General features: G+C 40.5%; 1 long non-coding RNA gene across 1 annotated transcript; it reads left to right on the forward strand.

Annotated features, from left to right (window-relative positions):
• Positions 1-1434: 1434 nt before the first annotated feature.
• LOC131508879 (uncharacterized) lies at positions 1435-4198 on the forward strand. The gene is made up of 2 exons (XR_009260191.1): positions 1435-1580; positions 2378-4198. It is a non-coding gene; the product is annotated as an uncharacterized LOC131508879 (long non-coding RNA).
• Positions 4199-15828: the final 11630 nt, after the last annotated feature.

Genomic DNA, 15828 nt, shown 5'->3' on the forward strand with positions numbered 1-15828 from the left:
TTAAGCACCCGACTCTTGGTTTCAGCTCAGGTCACGATCTCGCAGTTTCATGGGTTTGAGCCCCATGTCGGGCTCAGCGCCGGCAGCACAGAGCCTGCCTGGATTCCCTCTCTCCCTCTTTCTCTCTCTCTGCCCTTCCCCCACTTACTCTGTCTCTGTCTCTCTCAAAATAAATAAACTTTAAAAATAAAAAAAAAATTTTAAGTTACAACAATTGCAAAGGAGAATGCAAAATGAATATTATATGTGGATAGTAGGACTGAAAACTTGATAAACTAAAAATAGATAAGAATCAATACATTCCGATAGAATAGCAGTTAACAGATTAGTTACAAAAAAAGTGAAGGCTTTATATGAAGAAAACTACAAAACTTTATCGAGAGACACAAATGACCTGAAAAGATATAGAAACCCACCATATTCCTGAATGAAACAATTCAATTCTATAAAAATGTCAATGCTTTACAAAGTCATTCATAGATTTAAAACAGTTCCTATCAAAATTTCAATCTTTCATTGCAACTTGGAAAATAATTCTTTTTTTATAATTGTTTAATGCTTATTTATTTTTGAGAGAGAGAGAGAGAGAGAGAGAGAGAGCATGAGCAGGGGAGGGGCAGAGAGAGAGGGAGGCACAGAATCCGAAGCAGGCTCCAGGCTCTGAGCTGTCAGCACAGAGCCCGACACAGGGCTCGAACTTACCACAAGATCATGACCTGAGCCGAAGTCGGACGTTCAACCAACTGAGCCACCCAGGCACCCCTGGAAAATAATTCCAAAGCGCATCTGCAAAAAGCTACTAGTGGGAATAGCGAAGATATTTTTACGTGATAATTTCTCTCTCATAAGTATTAGACTACTTTTTAAAGCCACAACATTTTAAACAGCATGATATCCACTTCTCAGACTCTGCACTTGTTCTCCAAAAGCTCCCGGACATTTTCATAAATGAAAAGAAAAAGAAACCCAATCTAATCATTCACCCAAAATCGTGGCACACGTAATTGTATCAATTTAGACCTCTTAAGGACTACAATTCCACAAGATCTGGAAATACCATGAGTGACTAACAGCTTCCCAGGCAGGCTTTGACCATTCTGGGTACACTATAATGCCAGTAGGATTTGACCAGTATGGGTGCACTGTGATGGCATCTGGCTAATGAGATACTCTGATGCTTTCTAGACGTTCACCTCCTGGACTGAGGAGTCATGGTCTATGTGGACAGTATCTTGTTCTACTCCCTGACCTGACATCTCATCTCTGGATCCTGTAAATGTTTGATCACCAGTTCCATCATCTGTTAGGGACTGTTTATGTCCCCTCAAAATTCACATGTTGAAGTTCTAAACCCAATGTGATAGTATTTGGAGACGGGCCTTGGAGAGGTATTTAGGTTTAGATGAGGTCATAAGGGTGGTGTCCCCATGATGGGATTAGACATCACAAAGCTCGCCTTCCTCTCTCTGTCTCTGCCACATGAGGACAAAGAGAAAGTGGTCACCCTTAAGCCAGGAAGATAGTTCTCATCAGAACTCAATCATTCCAGCACAATGATCTTGGACTTCGCCTACAGAACTGTGAGAAATTAAATTTCTATTTTTTAAGCCACACGGTTGATGGGATTTTTGGTGGCAGCCCAAGCAGATTAAGACAGCACAATCCCTGTAACAATTTAACAGAACCCAAGTTTGGACCATGATGTGGAGTGTCTCCTCCCCATCTTCCTGATCAAGTGCGATTATCCACATGTTGCTGGACAGGGCATTAGTAGTTCTGGGATAGGACAGGACAGGCCCCAATTTCCCTTCCGAGATATTGCTATTTCCTGGAGTTTTCTGTTTATTACCAGTAGTTCTAGCTCTCTCTCTCTCTTCCCACCTTGACAGCTATGGTTGCTGACCTCATTCATTTCTTCCACATTTGCATGTGCAAGCACTCTCCTGGGTTCTTGAAGAAACAGAAGTGAAAAACCAGGAAAGATCCCTGACCTCATAGAGCTTATATTCTAGTAGTGAGAGACAAATAATAACCAACTTAATAAAAAAATAAGTCATGTAGTATTGTAGAAGATGATAAATGTTATAGGAAAAAAATAGAGCAGTGGGTATCAATGTTATGGACTGAATGTTTGCACACCCCCAAAATTCATAAGTTGAAACCCTAACCTTCAGTGTGACTGTATTTATAGATAGGGTCTTCAGGAGGTAACAGAGTTTAAATAAAGTCGTAAGGATTAGGCCTGGTAGAACTGGTAGCTTCACAAAAAAAATAATAATTAAAAAAATAAAAAGGAAGAGGTCTCTGTCTCCCTCCCTCCCTCTCTCTCTCTCAATGTCTTAATCTTTCTCTTGATCTCTCTTTTCTCTTGGCCTAGAGGAAAAGCCATTTGAGGACAAAGCCATCTATAAACAAGGAAGAGAGCCTTTATCAGGAACCTAAATGACCAGCACTTTGATCTGGGACTTCCAGCCTCCAGAACAGTGAGAAAATAGACTTTTGTTGTTGAAGCCCCCCGGTCTGTGGTATTTTGCTCTGGCACCTGAGCAGACTACTGCAAAGAGGAATCATAGCATTAAAAAGAAAAATGTATATAATCTTTGGAAAGCACCAGAGAATTTCAGGGGTTGAAGACCTTATTTACCTCTCTCTCTCTCTCTCTCTCTCTCTCTCTTTCTCTCTCTCTCTCTCTCCTTCTCTCTCTCTCTCTCCTTCTCTCTCTCTCTCTCTCTCTCTCTTTCTCTCTCTCCCTCCTTCCCTCTCTCTCTCTTTCTCTCTCTCTCTCTCTCTCTCTCTCTCTCTCTCTCTCTCTCTCTCACACACACACACACACACACACACCCTGGCTCCCCACAGCATGGCCAGGGCTCACCCAGCCAACCCCAGACTCCAACTTGGCATCGCAGAGCAGTCTCACCAGAGAGAGCCTTAGGTGTGCCAATTTCCACTCCTCCATTTCCCACAGGCCTTGCAAGCACCTCGCCTCAGAAAGGGAATTACTTGCCAACAAAGACCTACGTGGGACTTGGGGGCACTGCCCCGGGGCACTTCATCACAGGAAGCTCCCACGGCCACAGCCTGCAGGAGCTGACACACAGAAAGAAGCTCATTCATAACAAGCAGCAAGCCTTTGTCAAGTTACCATTTCACGTGTGCCAAGCAGTTAAACTCCCTGGGAGGCACCCCCTCCTAGAAGGGAATAAAAATAGTTCTGCCAGGGAGAACCATCCACCCAAAGCATCTGTGGTCATTTAGCCCCACTGCAGTCGACCCCAGTGGTGCAGCATGAACAGCAATCAGAGCTCCACGAGTAGCCAGAGGACCTTGGGAATGTAACATGCTCAAAAGAGAATCTAATTGGATCCATGCTCAAAAACGAAGGTTCAAATATTTACATTGAAGTACTATTTGTAACGGGATTCACAAATGTCCAACAACAGGGGTTAGATGAATAAATCATAACATAGTCATTCAATGGAATGATAAGAAGCCATTAAAATAACATTTTAAAGGAGTACTTAAGGGGGTGCCTGGCTGGTCAGTAGGAAGAGCATGTGACTTTTGACCTCAGGGTAGTGAGTTCGAGACACACACTGGATGTAGACATTGGATAGATGACAGATAGATACACAGGTAGATAGACAGACAGACAGACAGATGGATAGATGATAGATAAAATTTTAGGGATGCCTGGCTAGCTCAGCCAGAAGAACATGCGACACTTGATCTCGGGATCATGAGTTCAAACCCCACATAGGGTGTAGAAATTACCTAAATAAATGAAACTTTAAAAAAAATAAAGGAAAAAATAAAGGAGTCTTTAGGATGTAGAAAAACACTCAAGAGATGCTGTTAGGTGCAAAGAGTAGAATATAAAACTGTGGATGAAATATGGTCTAAATTTTATAAAGAAAAATCAATCACAAGGAAATACATCAAAATGTTAGGATTTTTCCTGGATATTTTTCTCTTTAGAGGGTTTATATTTTCTAGATTGTTTTAAAGATTTTATTTGTAAGTAATCTCTACACCCAACATGGGGCTCAAACTCACGACCACGAGATCAAGTGTCGCATGCTCTACCGATTGAGCCAGCCAGGTGCCCCGATATTTTCTACATTTTGTACAATAAACATGTGTTACTTAATTGTCTAAAAACAATAGCTACATTAAGATAATAAAGTTACTCATATTCGAACTTTTATGTGTATAATTAATTTCTCATACAGCCACGTTTCCCTAGGTTCCAACTAAACAAATTCGTTCAAAAGCCCAAAATCTATGAAAGAATCACTGACATCCAAAATTAAAAGTGTTCTCCTTAGAGGGGTGCCTGGGTGGCTCAGTCGGTTAAGCGTCCGACTTCGGCTCAGGTCACGATCTCACGGTCTGTGAGTTCGAGCCCCGCGTCGGGCTCTGGGCTGATGGCTCGGAGCCTGGAGCCTGCTTCCGATTCTGTGTCTCCCTCTCTCTCTGCCCCTCCCCCATTCATGCTCTGTCTCTCTCTGTCTCAAAAAAAAAAAAAAAGTGTTCTCCTTAGAGATAATTCTGCCTCTAAGGGCTTTGAATTGTATATTTTTGCCTTACTCTTTTTGACAGTGAAGATTCTTTTTGGGAGAAAAAAAAAAGCCATGGTTTTCCCAGGTTTCTCTGTTCATCGCTTTATATTTTCCATCTTTTTATGACATGTGCAAGCAAAACGCCATCTCTTCCCTCAACTGGAGCATTATGTTTTGATCTGACAGGCATGGGCTATAAACAAGCACAGGTGTGGTTCAGGACCTTAAATGGTTTTGCCAAGTTCACAAGGCTGGCTATGAGAGGACCTAACAGGTGGGACTCTAACCTGAGCTGAGCGGGAATGGTAGGGATAGGGTGAGTCACCCACCAGAACTAGAAACACAACAACAGAATGTAAAATCAAGATAATGGGACCCAAAACGTCCACAAAATGAGAGAGGACCAAGAGCCAGAGGAGAAGCAAGGATTGTGGGCCAGGGCCAGGATAGTCCTGTCAGGAAAACCTCTAGAATAAACTCAGATAACTGGAAGGGAAGGCTATGAGCATCAGGCCCCCATTTGTTGGTTGCCTACTCAGTCCAGGCATTGCATAGATGACTTTTGACTTAATCATCATGAGAATTTTATAAACCAATACTATCCACATTTATCCGGTGAAGGGAGCCACTCAGAGAGTGATTTGCCAAAGCTCATCCAGCTGGTAAATATTGGGGCAGGGATTTAAACCTAGATATAGCTAACTCTAAATGCCACCTCTTGGCACTGTGAATCTGCCAATGACCCTAGAAGAGACAATGGAAAGAAAGGTGACTTCCTAGGGTCAGAGGTGGAGATACATGGTGAGAATGTGCCTATAATATCCCTGAAGGTCAACCAACCCCAAGAGGAAATAATCTGAGGTAAGATGCATGACTGTACAGAATATGACAATGAGTCTATCTGAAGTGAAAGTAGTTAGTTTAGAACCCAAATTGAAAAACACCTTTCCAGAGACCAGACGGGGTTGACAGCTCACTGAAAATGAAGCTGGTTTAGGCTTTAACAAAACCATACAGCAAGCACTGTTTGTAAATTTGAAAAAAATCTAGATTGATAAGAGTCAATACTACAAACACCTATATTTTGAATTTTCGGCATTGTAGTAAAGATTGTGTGTGTGTGTGTGTGTGTGTGTGTGTGTGTGTGTGTGTGTGTGTGTGTGTTTGCACATGCTCATGTTTATGACTAACTTGTACAGATTCACTTGTTTAGGCTGACATTAGAGATTGATCTCAAAATGAAACTGATCTCGGGGCCTGAGTGGCTCAGTCAGTTAAGCTTCTGACTTTGACTCAGGTTATGATCTCAAGGTTCGTGAGTTCAAGCCACCCTGCCCCACCCCGTCAGGCTAACAGCTCAGAACCTGGAGCCTGCTTCAGATATTATGTCTCCCTCTCTCTCTCTGCCCCTCCCCTGCTCTCCCCCCCACCCCCAACCCGCTCTCTCTCTCAAAAATAAGCATTAAATTTTTTTTTTTAAAAAGAGAGAAACTGATCTCTCTCCATTGATAACAGCAATTACCAAGGTTTATACAAAATGAGACTAGAGGGAAGAGATGGGGACCTGTTTCTGCGTTGCTCTGTTGTCTGCATTTTGCCTGTCCACAATCGGCCACTTGAGCACTCTACCAGGGGAAGCTCCTCCCACTTCCCAATTTCGCCCCCATCAACAGGGCACTAGAAGACTTGTGACCTTATCCCCTTTAGCTGTGATCCTTTAACAAGCATTTCTTGTAGCGGACCCTAGCCAAACCAATAAAGGTTTTTGAAGTCATGTTTAGTACTCTTTTCTAGAAAATTTTACAGAAAACTTAGAAAATTCAAAGCAAAAAGAAGAAAATAAAACTCATCTGTCAGAATTTTGCTATATAGACTTTAGATGTACAAAAATAGACACTTACAAATACATATATACAAAAATCATTCTCAATGCACTATGTTGTCAAATGCTTTCTCTACATCTACTGATATAATCAGATGATTATTCACACGGAATAAATCCCACTTGACTGTGGTGTGCACTTTGTTTTATACATTGTCAGATTTGATTTGTTAATATTTTGTTGAGGATTTTTGTATCAATGTTCATGAGAGATATTGGTCTGTAGTTTTCTTGTCTCAAAAGTCTTTCCCTGGTCTTCGTATTAGGGTAATATTGGCCTCAGAATTAATTAGCAAGTGTTCCCTCTGCCTCTACTGTCTCAAAGAAATTGTAGAGAATTGACATCATCCCTTTCTTAAATGTTTGGGAGAATTCACCAGTGAATCCATCTGGTGCTTTTTAATTTGGAAGGTTATATATTACTGATTCAATTTCTTTCATAGATAAAGGCAAAATCAGATTATCTCTTCTTGTATGAGTTTTGATAGATTTGAGGATGCGGTCCACTTCATCTAGATTATCAAATTTATAAACATGAAGTTACTCGAAATATTCCTTTATTCTCCTTTTAATATGCATAGGATGAGTAGTGATGGCCCCTCTTTGATTTTCGATATTAGTAATTTCTGTCTTCTCTCTTTTTCTCTTAGTTAGCTTGGATAGAAGCTTATCAACTTTTATTGATCTTTAAAAAAAAAAAATGGTGAACACCTGGCTGGCTCAGTCAGTTGAACGCCTGACTTCTGCTCGGGTCATGATCTCATGGTTCATGAGTTGGATCCCCACGTCGGGCTCTGTGCTGACAGCTCAGAGCCTGGAACCTGCTTGGGATTCTGTCTCCCTCTGTCTCTGCCTCTCCCCAGCTCGTGCTCTGTCTCCCTCTCTCAAAAATAAATTTAAAAAAAGTTTTTTTTCATTTGTATTGATCTTTCCAAAGAACTATTTTTTTTACTTCATTCATTTCCTGTTTTCAATTTCACTGATTTCTGCTCTAATTTTATTTTTCTTCTGCTTACTTGAGATTTACTTTGTCCTTCCTTTTTTCTTAGTTTCCTAAAATAGAAGCTTAGATTGTTGATTTTAGATTACTTTGCTTTTCTAACATAAGCATTCAATACTATAAATTTTCTTCTAAGTCATGCTTCTACTACATGCCACAAATTTCGAAAAGTTTTATTTTCAGTTTCATTTCGTTCAAAAGATTTTTTAATTTTTTGTAAGACTTCCTCTTTGACCCATGTCTTATTGAGAAGTGTGTCATTTAACCTCCAAGCATTTCAGGATTTTCCAGCTCTCTTTCTATTATTGATTTCTAGTTTAATTCCTTTGTGGACTGAGAGCAGACACTCTGATGTCTGGTTTTTTAATGTGTTAACACGTGTTCTGTGGCCCAGAACGTGGTCTATCATTGTGAATGTTCTGTGTGACCTCGAGAAAAAAGTGTATTCTTCCGTGGTTAGATGAAGTAGTCTATAAATGTCAATTACATCATGTTGACTGATTATGCTATTCATTGCAATGACGTCCTGACTGATTTTCTGCCAATTACTGATAGACGGGTGTTGAAATCTCCAAGCATAACAGTATACTCATCTGTTTCTACTTTTGCAGCTCTGTCCGTTTTTGCTGCACATATTTTGATGCTCTGTTTTGGGGTATGTCTCTTATTATCCCTGTTAATTTTCCTTGTTCTGAAGTCTACTTGTATGAAATTAATATTACTATTCCAACTTTCTTTTGATTAGTGTTAGTATGGTATATCTTTTTCCATCTCTTTTAATCTATCTTTCCTTTTAGTGTATCTTTTCCTCTATCCACTTAATATTTAAAGTGGGTTTCTTACAAACAACATATAGTTGGGTCTTGGGTTTGGTTTAGTTTGGTTTTTTGATCTACTCAGACTATCTCTGTTTTTTAATTGGTGCATTTAGACCACTGACATCTAAAGTGATTATTGGGGGTGCCTGGGTGGCTCAGTCAGTTAAGCATCTGATTCTTGATTTCAGCTCAGGTCATGATCTCATTCATGGTAACAAGATCGAGCTTGCATGGGGCTCCATGTTGAGCATGGCTTCTGCTTAAGATTCTCTCTCTCCCTCTATTTGTGACCCCATATCTCCCTCTCGAAAAATAAAAAATAAAGTGATTATTGATATAATCAGATTAATATTGACCATATTTGTTACTGTGTTCTGCTCATTGCCCTTATTCTTTGTTTCTTTTTTTTCTTCCACTCTTTTCTGTCTTTTGTGTTTTTATCTGAGCGTTTAAGATTCCATTTTCTCCAGTTACTTAGCATATCAATCATACATGTTTTTTTAAACTTTTGTTTTTAGTGGTTGTCCTAGAGTATATCATAAATATTTATAACTAACCCAGGTCCCCTTCCAAATTACACTATCCTACTGCATGGGTAATGCAGGCATTTTTTTAATGTTTATTCATTTATTTTGTCAGAGAGAGTGAGCACAAGCAGGGGAGGGGCAGAAAGAGAGGGAGAGAGAAAGAATCCCAAGCAGGCTCCGCACTGTCAGCACAGAGCCCAACTCAGGGCTTGAACTCGTGAAACATGAGATCATGAGCTGAGCCAAAATCAGGACTTGGATGCTCTACCTACTGAGCCACCCAGATATCCCTAATGCAGGCATTATAATAGGGTACTCACAATCCCTCCTTCCCATTCCATATAATATTACTGGCATTCATTTTCTTAGCCGTAAATTATAATCAACTAATGCATTGTTTCTAATTATTATTTTGAGTAACTGTTATCTGATAGGTTGATTAAGAATGAGAAAATAAGGGGGTGCCTGGGTGGCTCCGTTGGTTGAGTGCCGACTTCAGCTCAGGTCACGATCTTGTGGTTTGTGAGTTTGAGCCCCGCGTCGGGCTCTGTGCTGACCGCTTGCTCAGAGCCTGGAGCCTGCTTCAGATTCTGTGTCTCCTTCTCTCTCTGCCCCTCCTCCACTCACGTTTTGTCTCACTCCATTTCTCAAAAATAAATAAATGTAAAAAAATTGTTTTTTAAAGAATAAGAAAAGAAAGGATTTACTTTATCCCTATTTATTCCTTCTCTAATGCTCTTTCTTTCTTCATGTAGACCTGAGTTTCTAACCTATACCATTTTTCTTCTTCTAAAGAACTTTTTGGGGTATCTGGCTGGCTCCATCAGAACAGCATGTGACTCTTGATCTCAGGGTCCTAAGTTTGAACTCCACGATGAGTGCAGAGATTACTTTTTGAAAATAATTAAAAAAAGAACTTCTTTTGGGGGGTAGTTCCTGAAGAACCTCTTTTATTTTCTTTTTTTTTTTTAAAGGATTCTTTGAGAGAGAGAGAGAGAGAAAGAGAGCCCGCACTCACACACATGCAAGCAGAGGAGGGGCAGAGGGAGAGAGAAAGAGAATCCCAAGCAGGCTCCATGCTCAGGGCAGAGACTGACATGGGGCTCGATCCCACAGTCCTGGGATCATGACCTGAGTTCAGATCAAGAGTCCAATGGTCAACCGACTGAGCCACCCAGGCGCCCCCCCAAAAATAGATTACTTATATTCTTAAGTAATCTCTACACTGAACATGGAACTCGAACTCACAACCCAGAGATCAAGATTCACATGCCCACTGACTGGCCAAGCCAGGCAACCCATGAAGAACTTCTTTCAAAAAGAAGGTGGGATGGGGGCACCTGGATGGCTCAGTCGGTTAAGCATCCGACTTTGGCTTGGGTCATGATCTTACGATTTGTGGGTTCAAGCCCCACATCAGACTCTGTGCTGACAGCTCAGAGCCTGGAGACTGCTTCCGTTTTGTGTTTCCCTCTCACTCTGTCCCTCCCCGACTAGTGCGCTCTCCCTCTCAGCTCTCAAAACTAAAAAATAAACATTAAAAAAAAGAAGAAGGTGGGGGCACCTGGGTGGCTCAGTCGGCTAAGCATCTGACTTCAGCTGAGGTCATGCTCTCATAGTTCATGGGTTGGAGCCCCGCATCGGGCTCTGTGCTGACAGCTTAGAGCCTGGAGCCTGCTTCTGATTCTGTCTCTCTCCTCCCGCTCATGCTCTGTTTCTCTCTCTCAAAAAATAAATAAACATTTTAAAAAATGTTTTAATTAACAAAAAAAGAAGAAGGTGGGTCTACTGGCAACAGGATGGGTCTATTGGCAACAAATTTCCAACTGCTACTAACCAACCAACCACTGACGGGACAAATTATTTAACCCAACCTTTCCTTGGCTTATACAAATGTGAAATCATCTTCAAGCATTATTCCTCCTCTGAAATTCTAGAATTCTAAGTAAAGTTTTATACATTAAGTCAAGTAGCTTACTTGGTAGGGTGACTATTAATTAGGAAACATAGAAGAAGCTTTGTTTAAAGTGAAAAATCTTTTTTAAACATACATAATCACTCCCTCAAATAGTCATTTCATAAATCTTGCTTCTCAAATACCAACTTCTCTTAAAGCGAAACCCATTTAAATGTCTCTGCTTTTCCCATTTCAGTAAAGTACAAAAATTATAAAATGTCAAGCTCAATAAACTGTGGACTTTAAGGAAAGATTAAGTGTTTCTTTTAAAGTAAACAAGGAGCCGAAATGTTTCCAATAACTTCATTTTTCTTTGGTGGCTACCAAATGTATTTGGACCCAAAATTCACTCAGGAGCATGGATATTAGATATGAAGGCTTTTGAAGAAAAAAATCTGACTTGATGAGATGGAAGGAGAATGAAATAAATGGCAGTTGGACAAATTAACACAGTCAGGTAATATAGTTAGTCCTTGGTATTGGGGATTTAGCATTCAAGGTTCTGTCTACTTTTCAACGATTCTGAAGTCTGCATCGTGTAATAACAGATAATTTTGCTAAAACATTCATTTTCAGAATCCGATGCCCCAGGCGGCTGGTGCATGATCCTGGCATCTAAATTCTATGGCACCTTCTTCTGTCTTTGCCTGGTTGCTATGGACATGTGCGCACTCATAAGCACTGTGCTGTATTTGGGAAAGCAATATATGCAACTATGGCAATTAACAGCTAGGGATCTGTGGGGGTCTCTCGAAGTGCTCAAAAATCATTAAGATTTACTATATTTTAGGGGCACCTAGCTGGCCCAGTTGGTAGAACATGTGACTTAGTCTCAGGGTCATGAGTTGAAGCTCCATGTTGGGTATGAAGCCTACTTAAAATTTAACAAAATTTCAGAAACCCATTAAAAATATTTACTGTACTTTTGAAAAGAAGAACTAGATTTTTTTAAGATAAAAAGGAATGTTTAAAACCAGTTGCACGAGCTACCATAGATAATACAAAGTTCTACAGTCTGTTAGATGCAACATCAGTTAAGACTCCCCGTGCCAACTGACAGAAACCCAATTCAAACTGGCATCAGACAAGGGTTTTGGTTTGTCATTGAAAAATCTCAGGGGGCGCCTGGGTGGCTCAGTTGGTTGAGAGTCCGACTCTTGATTTCCACTCAAGTCATGATCTGAGTCATAGGATAGAGCCCCGCGTCCAGCTCCATGCTGAGTGTGGAGCTTCTGGAGACTCTCTCTCTCCCTCTGTCCACCCCTCTCTCTCAAATAAAATTTTTAAAAAAGAAAGAAAAGTCTCAGGATGATTTTCAGGCATGACTTGATCCAAGAGCCCAGGTGATGTTATTGGGACGCGGTTCCTTCCCCTCTCTCCCTAAGCTCTGCTCTCACCAGCCCCTCAGAGGCTCTCTGAGCCCTCATCCTCCCACGGAGGATTCCAGCACAGAAGAAAGCACCTTTTTCTAACACCTCCGTAGGAGTCCCCGGACCACACTGATTGAATCAATTTGGGTCACCGCCCGCTCCTGCTTCGTCAGGCCTGGGTCACATGTTCCACCTCCGGAGAAAGAAAGGAGCACCCCCTCTCTGTCCACAATCCACACGGGTTGAGTCAAGGAAAAATGGTTCACCAAAGGAAAGTCAGGGAGCTCTGACCCAGAAGGGTAGATGTACGAAGCGTGACCAAAACAGTAGATGTTTAAGATAAAACTGAAGTCCCCTGTGGCTTCCGTGTGTGACAGCTGGGTCCTAAACAACTGTAGTTTCGGTACGAAACTCTATCTGGAAAGCAAGGGAGGGCGGAGTGCTCTGCAAAGGCGGGTGTTCTGGGTACTGTGGCCAAGTGTAGTTGTTCCATGACTTCCTCGGGAAAAACGTCCTAATGCTCCTCGGTCTCTGTTGCCTCTCTCTGTGCAGAGACTTAACTATTATTATAATTACTGCCAGTCCAGCATTGTGTGTCTGAAGTGATGACTGCCAGCCTTAAGTGCTTCCAAATTTATTCATTAATGCACTTACTTTTGTATTAATAGCAAGACCCGGGAGTGCCTATGTTTATTATGTGTTTATTTTTATGCTCTATAAACAGCCAAATAAATTTTAGGGGGAAAAACTGTTTTGTATTATTTGAATTGAAAACTAGCCTTAGACTATGTAGAAGCCTGGCACTATGCTTTCAACGTCCCTTCCTTGGCCGGGAAAACTTAACCCGGTGTATGCGTGTTTTTCTGGGAAGCCATTTGTATCTCAGAGGGGCCAGTGACTCAAAGTGTGAAGACCCACTGGCCTAACCCCATGGGCTCCAGGGAACCATGTTACCCATTTCACTGGAAAGGCCATAGTTCAAGCTGTTGATACGCAAGGGCTGTGGATACAGACTCAGAAGTAACCCGGCTCTACTCTGTGACTTTCAGCAAATTACATACTTTCTCTGTGCCTCATTTCTCTCATCTCATAGGGATAAAATAACCACTACCTCAAAGGACTGTGGAAACAGTTAAACAAGATCATTCATGTCAAGTATATAAATCAGTGACATGTGTAGTAAGTGTTGAATACTTATTAATATTATACCTGTACAGATCTTCAGTTTAGGGTGGTGTTACATCCCTATAAACCCTACTGAACATCACAGCTTAGCCTAGCCTGCCTCAAACATGCTTAGAACACCTACATTAGCCTACAGTTGGGCAAAATCATCAAACTCAAGACTATTTTTTAAAATTTAAAAATCCCAGTTAACATACAGTGTCATATTAGTTTCAGGCATCCAACACACTGGTTCAACACTTCCATACGTCATCAGGTGCTCATCACAAGTGCGTTCCTTAATCCCCATCACCTCTTTCACCCATCCCCCCGCCCACCTCCCTTTCTAGCAACCATCACTTTGCTCTCTATAGTCAAGAGTCTGTTTCTTGGTTTGCCTCTCTCTCTCTTTTACCCTTTGTCTGTTTGTTTTGTTTCTTAAGTTCCACATATAAGTGAAATCACATGGTATTTTTCTTTCTCTGGTTGACTTGTTTCACTTAGCATAATACTCTCTACCTCCAGCCATGTCACCGCAAATGACTAGATTTCATATTTTTTTATGGCTGAATAACATTTCATTGTATATATATACCACTTCTTCTTTACCCATTCATCAGTTGATGGACACTTGGGCTGTTTCCATTATTTGACTATTGTAGATAATACTGCTATAAACACTGGGTGTCTCTATGTCCCTTTGAATTAGTATTTTTCTATTCTTTGGAAAAATACCTAATAGTGTAATTGCTGGATCACAGGGTAGTTCTATTTTTGACTTTTTGAGGAATATCCATACCGTCTTCCACATTGGCTGCACCAGTTTGCATTCCCAACAATGTAATAGGGTTCCCCTTTCTCCACATCCTCGCCAACACCTGTTGTTTCTTGTGTTGTTTATTTTAGCCATTCTGACAGGTGCGATGTGGTATCTCATTGCAGTGTCGATTTGCACTTCCCTAATGATGAATGATGTTGAGCATCTTTTTGTGTGCCTGTTAACCATCTGTATGCCTTCTCTGGAAAAAAAATGTCTATTTCATGTCGTCTGCCCATTTCTTAATTGCATTATTCATTTTGGGGGTGTTGAGTTGTGTCAGTTCTTGATATATTTTGGATATTAACTCTTTATCAGATATGTCATTTGCAAATATCTTCTCCCATTCCATAGGTTGCCTTTTAGCTTAACACAGGCTAGTTTATAATAAAATTGTTTAATGTGTCATATAATTTATTGAGTACTATGCTGAAAGTAAAAAACAGAAAGGCTGTATGGGTATGGAATGGTTTTGAGTCTATCAGTTGTTGGCCCTTGTGATGATGAGGCTAACTGGGAGCTACACGTGCCCAGCATCCAAGAGGATCATCCCACATATCAGCAACCCAGAAAAAGACCCAAATTCAAAATTTCAAGACAGTCCGCTAAATGGGTGTCACTTTCCCACTATCATAAAATTAAAAAATTGTAAGTCCTAAGTCAGAGACACTCTGTACATACTTGGTTTCTATGTTTCTCCTTCCTTAGTTTTCAAACTCTAGTTGTTAAAATATAACTAAACCACAGCTCACCCAGCCCCAATGTGTCAATCACCCACCATATGTTTTGACATCATAAGGACTTATGCACCTGGAACTTGGGATTAAAAATTAACAAAATATCTTTTATTTAATACAATGTATATGGCCTTGTGAATGGAGGTTGTTATTAAATAACTTTACTAATACCAACTCCTTTAAAGGATTTACTAATTTACTATTTACTATTTACTAACTTTACTGATACCAACTCCTTTAAATTATCCTCATGATAATTTTATGAGGTAGGTTCTATCATTATCCTAATGTCATAGAAGAAGAAAGGGAGGCACAGAGAAGTTCAGGAACTTGCCTAAGGTTGTACAGCTAATAAATATTAGATTTAGGGTTTGGATCCTGAGAGTCTGATTCTAGGGTCCAAGCCCTTAACCACTTTACCATTTGATTCTTTTTAGGAAACTCTACCCCCAACATGGGGCTCAAACTCAGGACCCCAAGATTAAGAGTCTTACGCTCTACTGACTGCGTCAGCCAGGTGCCCCTGACGTTTGATGTCCATCTTTGCTGTTCGGTTGATAGAGAAGGACATGTTAAAAAAGAGAAAAATAATTATCAACTTCTCACGTTTATTAAGCACCTACGGTGCTGGGGCTTTCACGCATACTTATTTCAATACTTTAATCACCATTCGTACTTTTTAAGAACAATCATAAAAAGATTTTCATAGAGCAAATGAATACCAGAAATTACTTCATTTAGTCCTCTAGCAGCCCTACAAAGTAGATGCTACTATTATTGCCATTTTACAGACGGAGGAAGTGATGTTTTAAAAGCTTAAGTAACTTGCCAAATATCGTGTGGGTAGTAAGTGGAGAAGCTGGGCTTCCAACTCAGGTTGCCTGACTCTAAAACACTGTGTTTAACCACAATACTTTCCAATCTCCCTAACTCTGTGGCACAGGCATTATGTTGCTATTATTATTAATAAATCATATAAATATTTATTCAAAATCCA

This window comes from Neofelis nebulosa, chromosome 4 (assembly GCF_028018385.1).
Source record: "Neofelis nebulosa isolate mNeoNeb1 chromosome 4, mNeoNeb1.pri, whole genome shotgun sequence".
Taxonomy (NCBI): Eukaryota; Metazoa; Chordata; class Mammalia; order Carnivora; family Felidae; genus Neofelis; species Neofelis nebulosa.